This window comes from Eutrema salsugineum, unplaced genomic scaffold (assembly GCF_000478725.1).
Source record: "Eutrema salsugineum unplaced genomic scaffold, Eutsalg1_0 scaffold_3, whole genome shotgun sequence".
Taxonomy (NCBI): Eukaryota; Viridiplantae; Streptophyta; class Magnoliopsida; order Brassicales; family Brassicaceae; genus Eutrema; species Eutrema salsugineum.
This window is the reverse complement of record NW_006256756.1, coordinates 10,620,832-10,639,097: the sequence shown is the minus strand read 5'-3', so window position 1 is coordinate 10,639,097 and position 18,266 is coordinate 10,620,832. Positions and strand designations below refer to the sequence as shown.

Genomic DNA, 18,266 nt, shown 5'->3' with positions numbered 1-18,266 from the left:
AATCTGCCCGAGCGAAATCTTATGCTCCCACAATTATACGAGGATAACTCCGGGGATTGGGAACCATAGGAAGCAGAGCTCGAAAAATGCCTCGTATAAGGTGAATTGGTTTTCGAGAGGCTTGTCGGCTCGGTCACTCTTCTCTGAAACGACAAATTCAACCGCTTTGGATATTCTAAAACGATGGCGCAACGCTTCGAGCGACTCGAGGGAAGAGAGTGAAGAACCGGGGGGATCGAGTTTTTGCCTTTTTACCTGTTTAGGTTTTCCTTTTCCAGAAGAAGAGGTGCCTCGGGATGCCATAAGCCGCTCTAATTCGAGCCTCGCCTCAACCGGATCGAAAGGAAAAACTTCTTCCTTGGCCTTAACCGCGGCGTAATCAACCTCCCCTTGGTCGACAGGACCTTGATGACGACTCGTCGAAGCAGACACCTCGTTATTAACGGAACGAGTGCCTGAAGGGCTCGGAGAATTCGACACATTGTGAGCCTCGGCAGAATTTTTGGAAGGGCTCGGCGAAATAGATGCCTTGGAGGATCCCGTCATATTTTACAGCTCGTATCAAATTTACAGCGTTTTACAACAAGGTTCGCCGGAAAAAGATCTGAGACGGTGGAGACCTCGGAACCCTAGCCGGAAAATAAATAAACTAGAGAGAGAAAGAAGAGGGAAGGGAGAGCTACCTTTTAGTGAAAATGAGAGATCTGAAGATTATGAGAAGAGACGAAGGAGCTCGGGATGGCGCAAAGGTAATAAATGAAGGCGCGTGAAGTCCGCGGCGAATGCATAACTTCCTGGCGCGTCCGTCATACACGCCAACACCCAAACGTCTTGGAAAGAACTAACGACTGCTAAACGTTTCCCTTATGAAGTTGCCCAGGTATACGGAGCCCATAACGCAGCTATGGTTATCTGAGAATATCTCATCGAGCTGTGTGAACCGAACCATGCTCTGTTGAAATGGCTCGGCGACTTCCTCAAAACGCCTCGTCGTTATCGTTAACATGAAACGGCTCGGCAACTTCCTCAAAATGCCTCGTCGTTAACACGAAACGGCTCGCCAACTTTATTGACATAAACGCCTCGTCGTCATCGCTAACATGAAACGGCTCGGCAACTTCCTCAAAACGCCTCGTCGTTTATTCGGCTTGGCATAACTTCCTCAAAACGCCTCGTCGTTTATTCGGCTCGGCATAACTTTCACAAAACGCCTCGTCGTTTATTCGGCTCGGCACAACTTTCACGAAACACCTCGTCGTTTATTCGGATCGGCATAACTTTCACAAGTTGCCTCGCGTACAATCCTTTTCCTAAGGATATCTCATCAAACAGCACAGATTGTGCCACCCTTCGTCGTTAACAAAACGGCTCAGCATTATCTCTTATCTTAACACGCCTCGTCGTTAACACAAAACGGCTCGGCAAATTTATTAACATAAACGCCTCGTCGTTAACACGAAACGGCTCGGCAACTCTCTCGAAAAAATGCCTCGTCGTCACCTCCGCCAAAACAGCTCGGCAATGCCCCTCACGACAGTCACCTTGCCTCCATAACGGCTCGGCAATCTCGTTCCCGATACGTCTCGTCTGTGATCACCTCGTCACATTTTCAGCTCGATGGTTTAATCCCGCAACTAGGAATAATAAATCTCGTCATTCTAACTTCCGAAATTGACGAGCTGGGGGACTAACTGTTGGGGTCGGTTTCACCCCAATCGATTTAAACCACCTCAGGAATATCGGAGAGCCGATATTGCAAGGAGAACCAGCGATCCATTCAGTATGAGCCGAGCCGTGCAAGAGAGGAGTAGGCCAAATTCAAGTGGGCCGAGCCGTGAGGAGGAAATGGGCGAGCCGCGTATGAGAGAAGATGGGTCGAGCCGTACACCAGTGAAGATGGGCCGAGCCATACACCAGTGAAGATGGGCCGAGCCGTACACCAGTGAAGATGGGCCGAGCCGTTACCTTTCGTAGTGGGCCGAACCGAGGTCCTGAAGGAAGAAATCCCGTAAAAACCCTAGGCGATGCCTCGAGGCGGTGGCCGCATGAAGCGATAAGGAAATATTCCTAAAATCTCTCCCGAGCTTCTCGGCTAGGCGGTTTAGAAAGTTAGTATAAATAGACAATGTATGCAATTCATTCTGTAACTTTTAACAACTCGAGAGCAATAAGACTTAAACACTTTTCAAGCAAAAAACCCTTTTGATCTTACGGTTCTCGCGATTACCCTAGAAATTTTGGATCCCTTAGTTTTTCCTTACAAATCTTTGGTTGTGCGAGTTTTGGCTCACACACTCCTCCAGCGAGATTTTGCTTGTTTAGCATCCGTTGTGCCTTCTCCGAGAGTAACGGTGACACAGAATCTCTTTGGTAAGGGCTGAGCAATCCTTGGTTTCGTGCTCTCCTGACCAGTGGTACTCACACCACGATTTGCTAATTTTTGGTTCCTCCGAGGTGGATTCACCTTATCCACCCAGATTTCGTACAGAGTTAGGATGCGTTACCCATGCGTCAGTGGAATAAGCTTCAAGGGAGTCATCGTTTGGCTGTTCTCCTTGGTCCTCAGCTATCTCCGGGTCACTCTTTCATACTACCCCCTTGATGTTCTCCTTTTGGTTAAGATTCTTTGGGTCGTCAGACGCGCCAGATCAATATTCTTTTAACTTGGTCATGCCCTCCCGGCACCTGAGGTTTTTCGCTTCGGCTTCTTTCAGATTCAGTTTGTTGCCAACCCTTGCATGGATTGTGTCTGTTCGTGCATCTGGGTCATTACCCCCAGATCTGGGATATTGGTCGTTTTCTGACTTGGGTGGGGAAGTTTCGCTTAGAAAATGTTCCCCCCCCACCCTTCCTTTTAACGCCAAACTGTTTAGGGGATTTTCAGTCCTCCTGTAAAACTAGCAAACACGTGAAGGCCCGGAAAAATACGATGGAAGGATGTTTTCTGATGGCTCTCTGACGCTCAAGTCAGAAAACAGTAATGAAAACACTACGAAGTGGCAAATCGGAGGGAGGAAAAATTTCAGAAAACGAGAGAATGGAAAAGCTGTCCGAGAGCTCTTGATATGATCATGGACTAAGAGCATGATCGAAAGTACGAATCACGGGTCAAGGAGCATGAACCGCAGGACGAAGTCGAGGTTCCAGACACAACCTTTACCGTACCAACAAACGGCCCAATGACCTGATCACGTACCAAGAAGTTAGCGGGGACCGTCGGGAAGTTGCTTACCGAGGTATGGAACCAAGGTTCGAACCAAGGAACAGAACCAACAGCCTGCCCTAAGACCCTACTTACGTACCAAGGTACTTACTAACTCGGTCAGGTATGGTTCCTTAATACTCTTTCTCCTTGCAGCCGGATTTGTCCCAATGGGTTTACCGGGTGGGGTTTTAACGAGGTTAAGGGCCGTACCATCCTTACGACCGTGGTTCAGTCTGTGCTGGGTTCATGGGTCGGGAGTTCAAGAGTCAATATTCGGCTGAGTATGCGAAGAGTCAGCTAAAGGCGGCCCAAATAGTTTTTGAATTCTATATTGTTTCTTTGACTTTATTTTTTTTTTATAATTTCCTAAGCATGACCGATGGTCTACCTATGCCTCTATATAAACTCGTTGTACTTGTCATTTTAGAGACATCTTTTATCAATAAAATTTTCGAGTTCTCCCTTTTGTTATTTCAGGAATTTATCAATTTCTTGATGGTTAGCCATTAGATCTTTCGGTTTATAAAGCTCTTTTCACCGAGTTTGACGCAGACTTCACATACGATTGATCTGGGTTAGTCGTAGTATTGATTGGGGCTTAGGGATTTTAGGGAAACAACCTTTCTCACGCCATAACATCCATTACCGCGATCTCTCTTTTTTGTTTTGTTTCTACCCCCTTGTTTTATTCTTTTCTTTGCAATTGGGTCTAAGGATATTCGGGACATGTCTCACGCCTTAGCATCTTTCTTATCGGATCGATCTAAAGTCAAGGTTTATCAAACTCCACCGGATCAAGCGTGTGACAATCTTTGGGAGTTCATATCAAGAGGTATCAGAGCCACACGCTTGAAATCTCGGTAGTATTTATCCATTTTATCTTTTTAATTTCCGCCTTTTCTTATTCTTTCTTTTGTTGTTAAAATAATAAAACAAAAAGAAGATCTGGTCGATTCAAAAAAAAAAAAACAAAACAAATTCACTTGATAATCTGTTTGGTTGAAAGCGTAAATCGAGTTTTTTGATTTAGATCTTTTAGAACCGAGGAGAGGCTCTAGTGTGTGTGAGGATATTAAGAGGGCTGAGAGAAACACCGAGAGAAATACCGAGAGTCATTTACTAACGTGTTTGCTGTTTTTTTTTGCGAGGTATTTGCATGTCTTCTGACTATACCGAAGATGAATACTCGTTTTACACAGAACGTGAAGGGATCATATCCGGTGGATCAACCGCAGAGATACCATGAACACAAAACTAACTCAGTTAACCGAGCTGATGAATCGGTTAAACCAGCGGATGGAGCGGCTTCAAGTTCAGCCAAGACAGTCATACGGGGAAGGAGGAAGTAACCAGAACCGCAATGAACCAAACCATCTGAGACGAGATCACAACCAAGAGGAGGTGATTGATAACCCGTTTTATGCCGATGGCCATATATCGGGTGGGAGTAGAGTTCAACCCAGGCGTGGCCGAGAGGATCGGCGCAGGCCGCACCACGAGCCGTACCATGATCGTGCGCAGGATGACCCATATCACGAACGCAACGACCAGTACCCTGGGCAAGAGTGATACGAACCAGACGTAGCCCGAGGCCAACCCGATAACGAGCTAGGTGGTTTGAAGCTCCGGATTCTGCCTTTTTACGGAAAGAATAATCCCGACGCCTAACTGAAGTGGGACTAGAAAATAGAAATCGTCTTTGGATGCCAAAACCTTATGGAGAGGACGAAGATGAACCTGGCAGAAACAGAGTTCCGTGGTTATACCGTGGACTGGTCCGAAAAAATGGCGAGGGGCATTACGCTAATAAGTGCCCGAATCAAAGGGTTATGCTACTTCTAGACTCCGGCGAGTTCATTACCGATGACAAGGAGGATATTAGTCCTGTGTTCGATGGAGAAGCCGAAAAGGAGCGAGCTGCTGAGGGAGAGCTTTTAGTAGCCCGGAGGGTGCTCGTATCTCAGGAGATGGTTTGAGAGGAGGATCAAAGAGAAAATCTCTTCCATACACGATGCAAAGTCTTTGGAAAGATATGCAGCCTTGTAATCGATGGAGGAAGCTGTACTAACATTGCGAGTCAAACCATGGTGGAGAAACTTGGTTTGGAGACCAAGAAGCACCCGCAGCCGTATAGCCTAAGGTGGCTTAACAACCAAGACAGCTGAAAGTAACCAAACAAGTATCGGTGCCATTTGCGATGGGTTGGTACAAGGACAAAGTGCTATGCGATGGGTTGCCGATGGAGGCAGGACATATGGGCAGGCTGTGGCAATACGACCGAAAAGTGATCTATGACAATTATACCAATAAACAAACGTTTGAACACAATGGCCGAAAGGTGACCCTGGCGCCCTTGTCTCCTCACGAAGTCTATCTAGACCAAATGCAACTCGAGAAAAGTAGCAAAGGTAAAAATATCTTGAGCGACCCCCTAAACACTCTAACTACCAAAAACGAGAGTGAGAGTTTGAGAAAAGCCCCATAAATGACCTTGGTGAGCACACCCGTGAGAAATGAATCTCTTTTTGTGAGGCCAAGTGAGATTAAACACGCGATGCTTACCCGGCGATCCTTTATTTTGCTAATGTTCAGAAGTGCCTTGGCTAGCTCTACTAACCCCGAGCCGGAACTTCCGAGCAATGTTTCTATGGTTTTGTAGGAATACGCAGAAGTTTTTCTGGAAGATAATTGATGTGTGTCTGTGTGAGGGTTGTCAAGTTTTACCCTAAATGAAATCAATAGCCGCAAGTGCACAGCTGATCGATTGTAGTACTTAGGGATCGAATCCACAGGTCCACAGGGAAGGAGGATCTTTCCTGCAAAGGCCTTCGAAAGAAATATAAAGTAGGGAAGTCTAGAACCAGTCGATTTTTGTGAGGGTTTTGGTGGTGTCTTTAAAACGTAAAAACTAATCTTAACGAGAAAATACGGGAATTAAAATGACCTAATAACTAAACTTAATGAAATCGACTAAAAACGAGAAAAACGGCTAAACCTAATTGCTTTAATAAAAATAGATTGGGAGAATGAAAATACTAGACTAAAACTTGAATGAAAATCGGTGTAAATCTTTAAGAAAGAGGGCGCTGGGTTTCAGGGTAGTTTTCTCAGGGGTATGAACGATTCAAAACATTGCTAGAGAGTAATTTGATAAGATCTTAGCTTAAACTTTTCGAACTAGAGTCAAGGACATATGAATACGCCACTGTCGTGATCATAGACAACTATCTCTCTCAACCCTGACCAGTAGGTTTCCACTCTGGCCCTGGAAGAGAAGAGATGCATTATGTTTAAGACTCGTCAGCATTCACAAATCGCCCATAGGTAGGTTTCCACTCATATGTTTGTTTTGCTCTCCCAAACTAGATCTGACACTGGATGAACACTTTCGTGTCACCAAGCATCTGGATCAGATTGTAGTTCATGACACTACTCTCATGTAGTAAAAACGAATTCAGAACAAAAAGTTCTAAGATTCGGCTCAATAGCTCATGGAATCATCATCGAACATAAGTATCCCCATCAAAAATTCCTTAGACCCAAAAATAAAACTACTCAGACATGATGAACGAAATCAAAAACATGATATTAAAAAGTAGAACAGAAACCGAAATTGAAAAAGAAAGAACAAGGGTTCAAGAAATAGATCTCTCTCTTCCTAAAACCTAAAAACAAAGCTTAAAGTAAAATTTCTGTAAAGTATTTCTTCTCTCTTCTTCTCTTCTCTAAAACGAACTAAATGATAAGTATTTATAGACTCCAATGCTCTCTGGTCTTTAGAGTTCCGGAAATGAGGCTGGGAAAATGATATGGGCTTCAGAAATAGGCCTCCAAATTCGGAGTTGGCTGGCCGCGGTCAGGATGTGCGTGACAGCGGAGAATGGATGGCTGGCCGCGGTTGGAAGGCTTGTGACCATGGGGAATGGGCTGTTGGTCGTGGGTGGAAATGCTTGCCGGCTGGTTTACGGGACATCTTGCTCTGTGCGTATCTTTTGATTGAACCGTTGGATTGCCAAGCTGTAAAGTGTGCTGGAAAGCTGATACTTCCATCTTTGAGATCTCTAAATTTGAGCTGGATCAAACGGTGAGAAAGCCTTCAATCGGGGGTGAACTTCTAACGGTTTGACTCTGAGCTGAAAATCTGGTCTTTTATCCATTTTGTTAAGCTTTTCCCTAAGTTTCCTGAAAAGATTCTTGGAACTACAAATACTAGAAAAACGTAATAAAATTACTTGAAAGCAACAAAAAATATAGAAAAAGTATTTCAAAACGATCCATAAAAGTGGTCAAAATACAGTGTTATCAACTCCCCAAGACTTAAACCTTTGTTTGTCCTCAAACAAAGCAAAAGTCTAAACTGGTTAAGTGAAAACAAAAATAGGAAATGCACAAATATCAGTGACAAGAACTCCTAAACTGGGACCAAAGATCGTGCATCAATCCACAACTTACTCTAGAAAATTCTCACCAAGACACAAAGGATACTAGTCCACTTTTTCCGTCATGCAAAACTTAAACAATCTAAATCTTGATTCCAGTCAACTAGCTCTCTACATTCATTAAGTGCAAAAGTGAATTCTCATCAAAGACATCATCCAGGGTAGACGGCGTTTGGCATTAAAGGGCTGTTTAAGTGGTGGAGTTAAAGTGTTTCGGGTTACCTGATGAATCTGGAGGATGCAAGATAATATGCAAAACCGCAAGAGAGATTAGGACCTGTTGATGACCGCAATTTTCAGTCACTTCTTCTTGTCCAATTTTGCTGCATAATCCTTCCTCCTTTGTTGTAAACAGCTATTCCCCCAGACTTAGATTTTTGTTTTCCGGGAATCAGAAAATGGTCTCCAAAACTCCATAAAATCGAACTCCAGTTGCCTTGGGACTTAAAATTCGGCCTCTCTAGACTCTTTAAGGCTTTTATCTCCTTTCTTTTCCTATTTTCGGAATTTTTTTTTTTTTGGAAAGGGAGTGCCTTTTAAAGAGAGAGAGAGACTAGAGGACGAGATTGTACCAAAATTTGAGATTTTTCTAAGGCAAACTGAGCTTTCTCATGTGTTGAATCCTTCTGAGAACTTTTCCGGCAAATTGCAGGTCTCTGTCTTTGGTGACTGAAAACTGCGTCGTTCCTCTTTCTCTCCAACGTTTTTACACATATCTGCATATAAGACAATAGAAAACAAGAGTGCATGTGGTTTGAAAGAGGATTGGTTAAGGTGGGGAACTAGCTAAAGATGAACTAGCCATTCAGGATCAACAGAGAGTGGTAAAAAGGATAAAGTAGTCCTGAATGTATGATTCGTTTCCCTGGTCTAATGCTTCAATGAGAGAATTAAGTTCAAATTAAGTCCAAATAAAACAGAGCTAGTGTATTCCTTCATCTAAATCGAAATCATTCAAATTCCTCTGGGGTACTTCGTTTTAAATGTGCTTAGCTACCGCCTAGTCTAGTCCTAAATCATGAATGAGCATGTCACCTCGATTAGCAAGTGCTTCTTTCAATCCAGAAATTTCACTCTGAATGAACCCTATGAACTCCTCGATCTCGCTAATGGTCTTCTCGGTTGCAGCAAGGCGATCCTCCAATGCATACAGCCGATTCTCATATTATTGCAGAAGGGCTGTTCGGTTGTCACGGAACATGCTTTCGCTCTGCTTGTCAATTCGTATTTGAAGAATGGTCAGCTGCTCTTCAATGGCTAGATCCCACCATTTGGAGATGTGACCCGGTTTATCCTACACATATGACAAACGAAAACTTCAGTTATACTCGATGAATAACATTAAAACTATACACATATTGAGAAAAACCTCATTAAAACTATACACATTCGCCTAATATTTCAGGGCAACTATAGAACTTCCTGCCAAACGTCTCTGGAGCTGTAGACTCTTCCAATCTACATCGAAGGCCGCAATAGCATCGTTCAGGTATCCCAAAGTCTCCATCAGCTTTGGCACACCCGCTGTCATAGCTTGCTTTGGAAGATGAGCTGTTGGTGTAGCTTATCGGCATTACTCTGTACAGATCAAGCAAACAAACTTGGAATTGAACAAACAAAAAACTAAAACAGATACGACCACATAATAACTTTGCAGCTAAAAACAAAACAACAAAAACAAGCTTTCCAAACAAATATTTCTTACTCGCTAAACAATAAAATAACAAAAAAGGTAAATCTTGAAATAAAGAAAAAATCGAAATATTTTTACTTACTTGCTCACGGAATCTGTGAAAAAAGTATTTTTACTTAGATCTGTTAAAAAAACAGTAAAGCAAAAGGACAAAAGAACAATTTTAAAGGACAAACCAGTAAACAATAAGATATGGACTAAACAGAGAATGTAATGGCGAATAACTCACAGATCTAGAGAGATAACTAAGAACGATGAAGACGCCGGCTGAGATCTGCAGCAACAATATATGTAGTGATATATATGAAACAACATATGCATCAGAAACAGAAAAGAAGAGATGGGGAGCGCCGGGAAAGGCTTACTGCGAGAGAGAGTCACAGCGAGAGAGACCAGAGTGCAGCGCCGTTTTACAGTGATCTAGGTTTTTTTTATTTATGGTAACGACTGGTAAGTTTCTTTATATACTATGTTAAAAATTCCGGTTAGGTTAATTATTCTGGTTTGACTAGACTTCGATCTGTAGTCTGCTGAGCAGACTGATAAAGAAGTCTGCAGCCCTAGTTTAAAACTTTTCACTTTTTATGTTTATCCTAGATGGTTTAAAATGATTCATATTTATTAAATTATAATTTTTATAGATCATACTTGTTGACATTTGATTTATAGAAACAAACTTCAGTTTACATTATTTTTATATAATTTTAAAATTTAAAAATAAGATTTAATAATATAGCAGACTTCTTTATCAGTCTGCTCAGCAGACTGATAAAGAAGTCTGCAGCCCTAGTTTTAAACTTTTCACTTTTTATGTTTAACTTAGATGGTTAAAAATGATTCATATTTATTAAATTATAATTTTTATAGATCATACTTGTTGACATTTGATTTATGGAAACAAACTTCAGTTTACATTATTTTTATATAATTTTTAAATTTAAAAATAATATTTAATATTATAGTAGACTTCTTTATCAGTCTGCTGAGCAGACTTCATTAGTATTTGCAGACTTCGCATGGTTATAATCGTAATTGAGACATCCGTTTTATTGTTTACTCATGTAGGAGATAATGGTAATTTCTCTACCCCTCTGACCTATTTTTGCCATAGGTTGAATTTGGGGTATACTTTTGCATTTGAAATCAAATTGTGGCCTATTTTTAGCAATTCCTCCAACAAAAAACAACATGATAATAAAATGTTCAGTATCACTGTTTAAGTTATAAATTTAATTTGTTATCTATAATAAAAATATATCCTACTTATACAAGATTAAGTTACTTGATTTTAAAGCTTTTAATGTAAAATTTTAAATAAATAATAACTATGATTTATATTCATCTAAGTTTTTGTCACATATACAAAACATATTTTCACATAACCTCATGTAATATATTATGCGAAAATAATTGAAAATTTTAATATTATATGGTAATTTGATGGGGTGGATTAGTTATTTTTTTATAATTGCAGTCTTAAATTCAAAACATGCAAAATATTAAGATAAATATTATTTCAAAATTAGTAAATAATTATATTATATAGTAATATGACAGACGGGTTAGAATTATGGTTTAGTAACTACAGTTTTTTTGGATTAATAGAATGAGTGAGTTAAAATGATCGGGTTAGAATTATGTTTGGTAACTACAGTTTTTTATAATAACGATCTTTTTTCGATTAATAGAATGATCGGGTTAGAATTATGTTTTTATGATCATGGTCATAATATAGTAGAAAAAATTAAAACATAAATTATATCTAACACAAAAATAAATCTTTTTCATTTATTAAAAAATTATATCTATAAAGAAAACATAAATAACATTATAAATTTTGATTTAAAAAATTTCTCGTGCGAATACACGAAGTAAAATCTATTATATAAATAAAAGAGACTGAACTCTCTCTGGCTGTTTGCCATGTCAGCACTGGTGAAGTTGACATGTGGTAATTTTTTTTTAATAACCAATCACAATGCTTCGTTTTACAGTCATCACCCTTAATTCTCTGCCGCTTCTCCTCCTAGGCGCCTCATCTTTTTCCCTCAGTAATGGAGTCTCTTTGTAACTAGTCGATTCAACTTATTCTACCTATGATTTAATTGGAACACGACCTTCTCCGTACTGTTTCCTGCCTACGCAATTTACAGAGAAAGGGTTTATGAGGTGTGTTATTGGGATTCACTATTCAGTTGTTTCGTTGAAAGATACAGAATGTTTTTTTCCCTGTCTTTACAAATTTTTACATGTTCTTTTCCGTTGGATATATTGAGTTTTGATATAAATATAAAATATTTAGGGGTCTTGGATTAATATGCGCTTTCCATGTTAGATCCTTGTCTAATTTTCTTAATTAGCATTGAGTTTCATAAAATTATTGATTTAGCTCTGGATTTGGATTTAGTTGAAATGCTGGGTGAGATCATAGATGGGAAGGGGTTTAAACTCAGAGGAGCTATGCATACTACTTGGTGTCGATTCCAGTATGATGTTTCCATATCAATAAAAGAGGAGATTCAGTGGAATATAAAGTTAAGAGGCTTGATGCTGGGCTCTGCAAATGCAAAGAACAGATAAAAACACAAGACCTGGTCCTGCTCAAGAAGCTATCAAAGATCTAGCTGTGAGAGTTCTGAAGCAAAAAAAAGATGTGAGAGCTGTATCTGCATTTGTGTTTATCATCTTCTATGTGAATTAGCCAGTTTTTTTCTCTTAATGGTTATGGATATCAACTGCTATCACTTGTTTTACAGGTATAAAGGACAACGTTACATGATATACAATCAGAATTTCAACTTGGATCAAGTTTCTTTTGTTGTTGAAAGCCTCATAGATGTATGTCAGAGTTTTCTTACGACTATTTTCGTCCTTATTCAAGCTCTCTTGCATTCTCTTCGTAGATTCTGTTTTCATAGTGAATTATTTATTCTATGACACAAAATTTGCAGGATCAGATGATGAACTTAATGGAAGTGAGTTCTGAAATTCAAGAGAGACTGGGTAGGAGCTACAATCTTCTTGATGACATTGACAAAGATTACCTCATGGGCGGTTCCTGTGTGTTTTGAAAAACTCTATATCCTTCAATCTTTTCTTTTTTTGTTCAAACACTTGATTTCATTACTTAAACTTTTGGATTACATGAAAAGAAAGGAGCTCTTAGACTAATACAATAAAACTTGAAAGTGACAAAGATTAACATAAAGTAATCTCCATGATAGAATGACAACGAATCCACCATTGGATGCGTCAATAGCATATTACCGGCAAAGCCGGAGGGCTGAGAAATAGTCATTTGTGACGTTGAAAAACTGCTTATACCATCAGATCCCATTGCATCTTCTGGCCCCATACAGACCGCTACACACAAGATGACAGGTCGGATAGCGAGTTTGAAAGTTTCCTCGATTTTAAGACCGGGAAAGAAACACCTCCCAACAAGAGGTACGGTGAAGGTAAGATTCTCTCCTCAAAAGAGGAGGAGGGTGAAAACGATCTCTCCCATAAGGAGGAAATTGATCTCTCCATTGTAATGGAGGAAGGTGCAAGACAGTACATACCTAAGCTGGGAGTAGCGATCAATGGAGCTGATGTATACTATTTGCTGGGCTTTTCTCCAAAATAAAACCCAATAAAACCCATTAAAAAAGATGGAGCTGCTGGATTGCTAAATGGGCATTTCCACAAGAGAAAGCCCAATAATGAGGATGAATGGCCCATGCCCAATTTGAAGCTCGTCGGAGAAAATCTCCTATGCGGCGGGAGGTTGACGGCGATAAGCGGCAGAGGAGGACTCGTCCATGGAGAGTACCTCTCCGGCTGCAACAGATGGCGCGAACCTTGGCATGTCGCAGATCTGAGATTTGAGACAAGGATCTCTCCTTGAAGGAGGACGAAAATCTCTCCTTGGGGGAGGAAGGGGATCTCTCCATGGTCATGATGGAGGAAGGTTTTTTAATGACCGTGAACACTCTTTCCTTAAATGAGAAGATTGATACCTTAAATAATGATGCACTGGAGATGTTCACCGGACCAGCGAATCCAAAAATGGAAGACTTTGAGTAAAGCGGCGGATCCGTTATTACATAACTGAAACTGGTGGTCGGACAATGAAGACGGCGGAGGGAGCAAGATGCGGAGAGGGAGATGATAGATCTTCGGTTACACACCGAGAAAAGTTCATCGGCCATTGAGGCCGAGAAAGAGCCCACAGTGGCTGAAATGACCGGCACCAATTGGTAATCATGGCGGAGGTGGAAAGCAGTGAGATGGTTGGTGACGGCGGAGCAGCACGGGAACCACTGACACCAAGCTTCTTCGGGAGAGATGCCCGAGACACAAACAAATTGACAACGAGAGCAAGTGAGAGGACACGGAAGCTGAACGAAGACGACTACATCCCGACGCCGGCGAGCCATGGCTCCACCGGCGTCGGAGATTGAAAACGAAATCGTTGCCTCGTTAATGGTGTCTGGGAGAGCGGCTAGGGTTTTTCGTATTGTAGCCATATAAAACTAAAATCCTTCAATCTTTTCTACAAATTCACATTCTGCTCTTTATGTTGCTGGGGTCGGTAGAAACTTCTCATCTGTTTCCTTTTACGGTTTTATGAATTCAGAGCTTGATGCTCTCAAAGCTGACATGGGAAACGAGACTGAAGCAGATTGATTGCCATCCTATCTCCAACCCAATAAGAGACCAGATCTACATGAACTCAACGAGCTCAGGTGATTTTCTCTTAACTTTTTCCTTTTTATTTTCGAGTGCGCGGCTGAAAAGCCATAAATGGTGAAAAAAAAGGCTGAAAAGCCATAATTCTATTAATTAATTTCTTTTGTATTTTTTTTAATTATAAAAGGGTGGGAAATTCTACGATTATCCTTAGAAGTGTCAATAATAACGAAAATACCTGGATAAAACCCACCCGGTTGAAGCCCACCCGTTAATCCGATAATAATTCAATTTAATTAAAAAAAATAAACCGAAATTAAATTAAAAATCAAAAATAGAAAATTGAAAACATTAAACCGAAGTTGATTTGGTTTAACTAAAAACCAACTCAGACCGAATCGATCAAAATTGATTCTCTTCTCACGCGAAACGGCTAACTCCCTCACTCCCTCTTCTCCGGAATTCCTGCAACTTCCCAATCTCACGAAGAAACCGAAAATCCTCTCACAAACCCTAATCGATTTGATTTCTCCAAAATCGTAACTTCCTCTTCCCCCTACTATATAACTCTCTCTTGTTAACCCTAAACCCTAACTCCTAATTCGCTCATTCCTTTGTTCTCCATCATCGGCGATAGCTATGGTTAAAACTCGTTACGGCGGAGTGGTCTACGATTCCGAAGAACCCAGATTACCCAATAGCAGCGAAGAAGCAGCCAGAGGAGATAAAGACCACGAAACAACTTGGAGAGAAGAGGAACCGGCGATTGATGAACAACCCCCTGAAGTTAGTCCGAGAGAAGAAGAAGGAGTGTTAGAAGGAGAAGAAGCGAATTCCGAGACCACAAATCAAGCGGCGGAAACCGCACCAACAACCATGGAAGAAGAACCACCAGTTCTGGAAACGAACAATGAAGCGGCACCAACACCCATAGAAGGAGAAGCAGCGATTTCCGAAACCACCAGTCAAGCACATGAAACCGCACCCATGGAAGAAGAACGACGAGTATCGGAAACCACGAATGAAGCCGCCATGGAAGAGTGTGAGGAAGATGAACCCGAGAAAGAGGGACCGGCGGAGAAATCCCAGAAAGAAGGAGAGGTAGCGGAAGAGGTATCCAAAAAAGATACTGCAGCAGACGAGGAATCCGAGAAAGATGCAGAAGAAGAGGAAGAAGGAGAGAAAGAAAGAGAAGAGGAAGAAAATTCCGGGAAAGGAAGAGAAGAGGGAGAAAATTCAGAGGAAGAAAGAGAAGAGGGGGAAAATTCAGAGGAAGAAAGAGAAGAGGAAGAAAGAGAAGAGGAAGAAGGAGAAGAGGTAGAAAATTCAGAGGAAGAAGCACATGACCAATCAGAGCAAGAAGAATCAGAGGGAGATTTAGAGGTAACTATATTTTGAATGAATTCTTGTTACACCTGGACAACTTGGACAACTGTATAGAATAGTTAGCTTTACATAAGTAGGCAATATCCGGACAACTAGGACAACTGTATAGAACATCTAGCGAACAGGGACAACTTGTTTTTTCGTAATTAGGTGCGTATGGACAACTAGGACAACAGGGACAACTAAGTTTGAAGTAATTTGGTGCATATGGACAACTGGGACAACTGTGTTTTACGTGATTAGGTGCATATGGACAACTTGGACAACTGGGACAGCTAAGTCTGATAGGATTGCATTTCTTGTTTATTTTTCAGGATGCCGATGATGATGGGCAACCGATGGTGCCTGAGAGGCTTTACTTCGAGCCAACCGAGTACAACCAAGGTTGTAGGATATTAACAAGGTGCTCAGTTAGGAAAGTTGTGGACAAGATTGATGAACTTGCTGAGGAGAAAGCATGGTTTAGAGCGCATCCTCAATTTAAGCACATTTTTCACATGTTCAAGGAGCCCAACCACATGAATCAAGGATTGTGGATGCTTCTCCTTCACACTGCTCATACTGAAAGGCTTAGCGAGTGCTGGTTTGTTGTTAACGGAGTCCCAATTAGGTATTCTATAGGAGAGCATGCGCTTTTGAGTGGACTTGACTGTCGTGATTACCCGGCTAACTACAAGGATTTGGGGAACACGAAGTTTGTTGAGAAGAACTTTGGTAGGAAGGATAAAATAAAGATTTTGGAAGTGGAAGCTAAATTAAATGAAATGAAGGAGAGCTCTGTGGATAGGAAGAAAATGGCACTCCTCTGGTTTTTATGCAAGGTATTGAAGGCGCAATACAAGGGTGATGGTAACATTGATCCTTTCCTTCTCCGAGTTGTCAGCGATTTGAACGTGTGTAAAACGTTCCCTTGGGGGCGTTACACATTTGATATCATGATGAAGGAGATCAGGCGTGTGATGGCGAAGTTTGATGGCAGCATGAAAGACAAAAAAGCTGAATGTCCTCTTTCTGGTTTCATTCTACCTCTACAGGTAATTCTTAGTTACCATTTCTTATAATGCAAAATTTTTTATAATTTAATAATGACCTTTTTTGACTTTTTGTGTAGATACTTGCTTTTGAGTGTATTCCTAGCCTTGGCCGCAAATTCCGAGAAGCTGTACCTGCCCTCGAAGACTGTCCAAGGATGTGCAAGCACAAGTTCACTGAAGTTTGCATGAAAGGCATTCCGTTGGATGATATAAATGCGGCAATCGGAACAAGTGCAAAGGTTAGTGTTTGCTGGTTTTGGTTAGGGTAGAACTCTGATTGACTTGCAGTTAGTGGTTTAAGGACAACTGGTACAACTTATGGAAAAATAAGAATTATGGGTCGTGGGGCAATTAGGACAACTAGTTCAACTATGTATAAAAATAAGAAATATGGGTCGTGGGGCAATTAGGACAACTAGTACAACTATGTATAAAAATAAGAATTATGGGTTGTAGGGCAATTAGGGCAACTAGTACAACTATGTATAAAAATAAGAATTATGGGTCGTGGGGCAATTAGGACAACTAGTACAACTATGTAAATGTTGTTACGATTGGTTCAATAATTTGTGTTTGTTTATATTGGCAGGATATTCATAGCATCTTGAAGCCTGAAAACTTGGGTGAAGAAAGACTTTTGCGTCGGATATTAGATCCTGGCTATGATGATGGGATAGGGGTCATTGATGTGGGTGTTGAGAGTTGGATGGATCATCTCACGGTGAAGAAGAAGAAGATCTTCTGGAGATCTTTGTATGAGTTAGACATTCGACATCGAGGTGGATTCACTTCCGAGGCTCCTCAAGTATCTGAACCTGAGACGACATCAATCCTGGAGCTTAAGGGTTTAGTGGGTCTGTTAGAGAAAAGGGTTGCGACCCTTGAACAGCTAGTGCTTCCCCGCCCATCCTCTCCACCACCCGCCTCCTCACCAGTCTCCTCTGGTCGACCCGCAGTGGCCCCCCCTCGAAGCGCACCGGCACCAGTTTCATCTCCTCGGACCGCAGGAGGAGGGACCCCTCCAAGCGCACCGGCACCTCCACCGGCACCAGTTTCATCTCCTCGGACCGCAGGAGGAGGGACCCCTCCAAGCGCACCGGCACCTCCACCAGAATCCTCCTTCTCGTTGTTGGATCGTGTGGAGGTGTTGCATCGTGATGTATGGCGTCAAGGAATAGTGAGGGTGGTTTTAGCCAACAACCGGTACAAGATCAAGATCGTTGACTCGTCGGAGGAATTAGAATTCATGTACTGGGATGTTCGGGCATCATCCGCACCACCACCATCCACATCATCATCAAAAGGCGCATCCTCATCCAAAGGCGGTAGAGGATCCTCATCCAAAGGCGGTAGAGCTGGAACTAAGAGGCCCCGAAAGACATCGAAGTACAAGCAGTCGCCTTTTGTCTCTGGGGGGAAGAGCAAAAAAGCGAAGAAGTAGATTGTGTGGTTTATTTCTTTTGTTTAGGTGTTTTTTCTTTTTTAGGACAACAAGGACAACTTTGTTTCTTTTGGATTTCGGACACGTTTCTTTTGTTTAGGACAACAAGGACAAGTATGTTTATTTTGTTTGGGTTGACGATTTATTTTGTTTTAGGAGAAGTGTTTCAACTATAACTCTGTAGTTTAGGACAACAGGGACAACAAGGACAACTATGTTTAGGACAACATGGACAATAAAGACAACAAGGACGACTATGTTTAGGTCAACAGGGACAATAAGGACAACTTTCTTTCTTTTGCTTAGGACAACAAGGACAACTTAATCTGAATAAGAAACTTAACATGAGATTTATTCGAAATAGTTAGTGGGATATTACAAAGGAGAACAAAAA

General features: G+C 41.4%; 1 pseudogene; it reads left to right on the top strand.

Moving 5' to 3' along the window:
* The first annotated feature begins 11,844 nt into the window (after positions 1–11,844).
* On the top strand, positions 11,845–14,071 carry LOC112085391 (annotated as a pseudogene).
* The last annotated feature ends 4,195 nt before the right edge of the window (positions 14,072–18,266 follow it).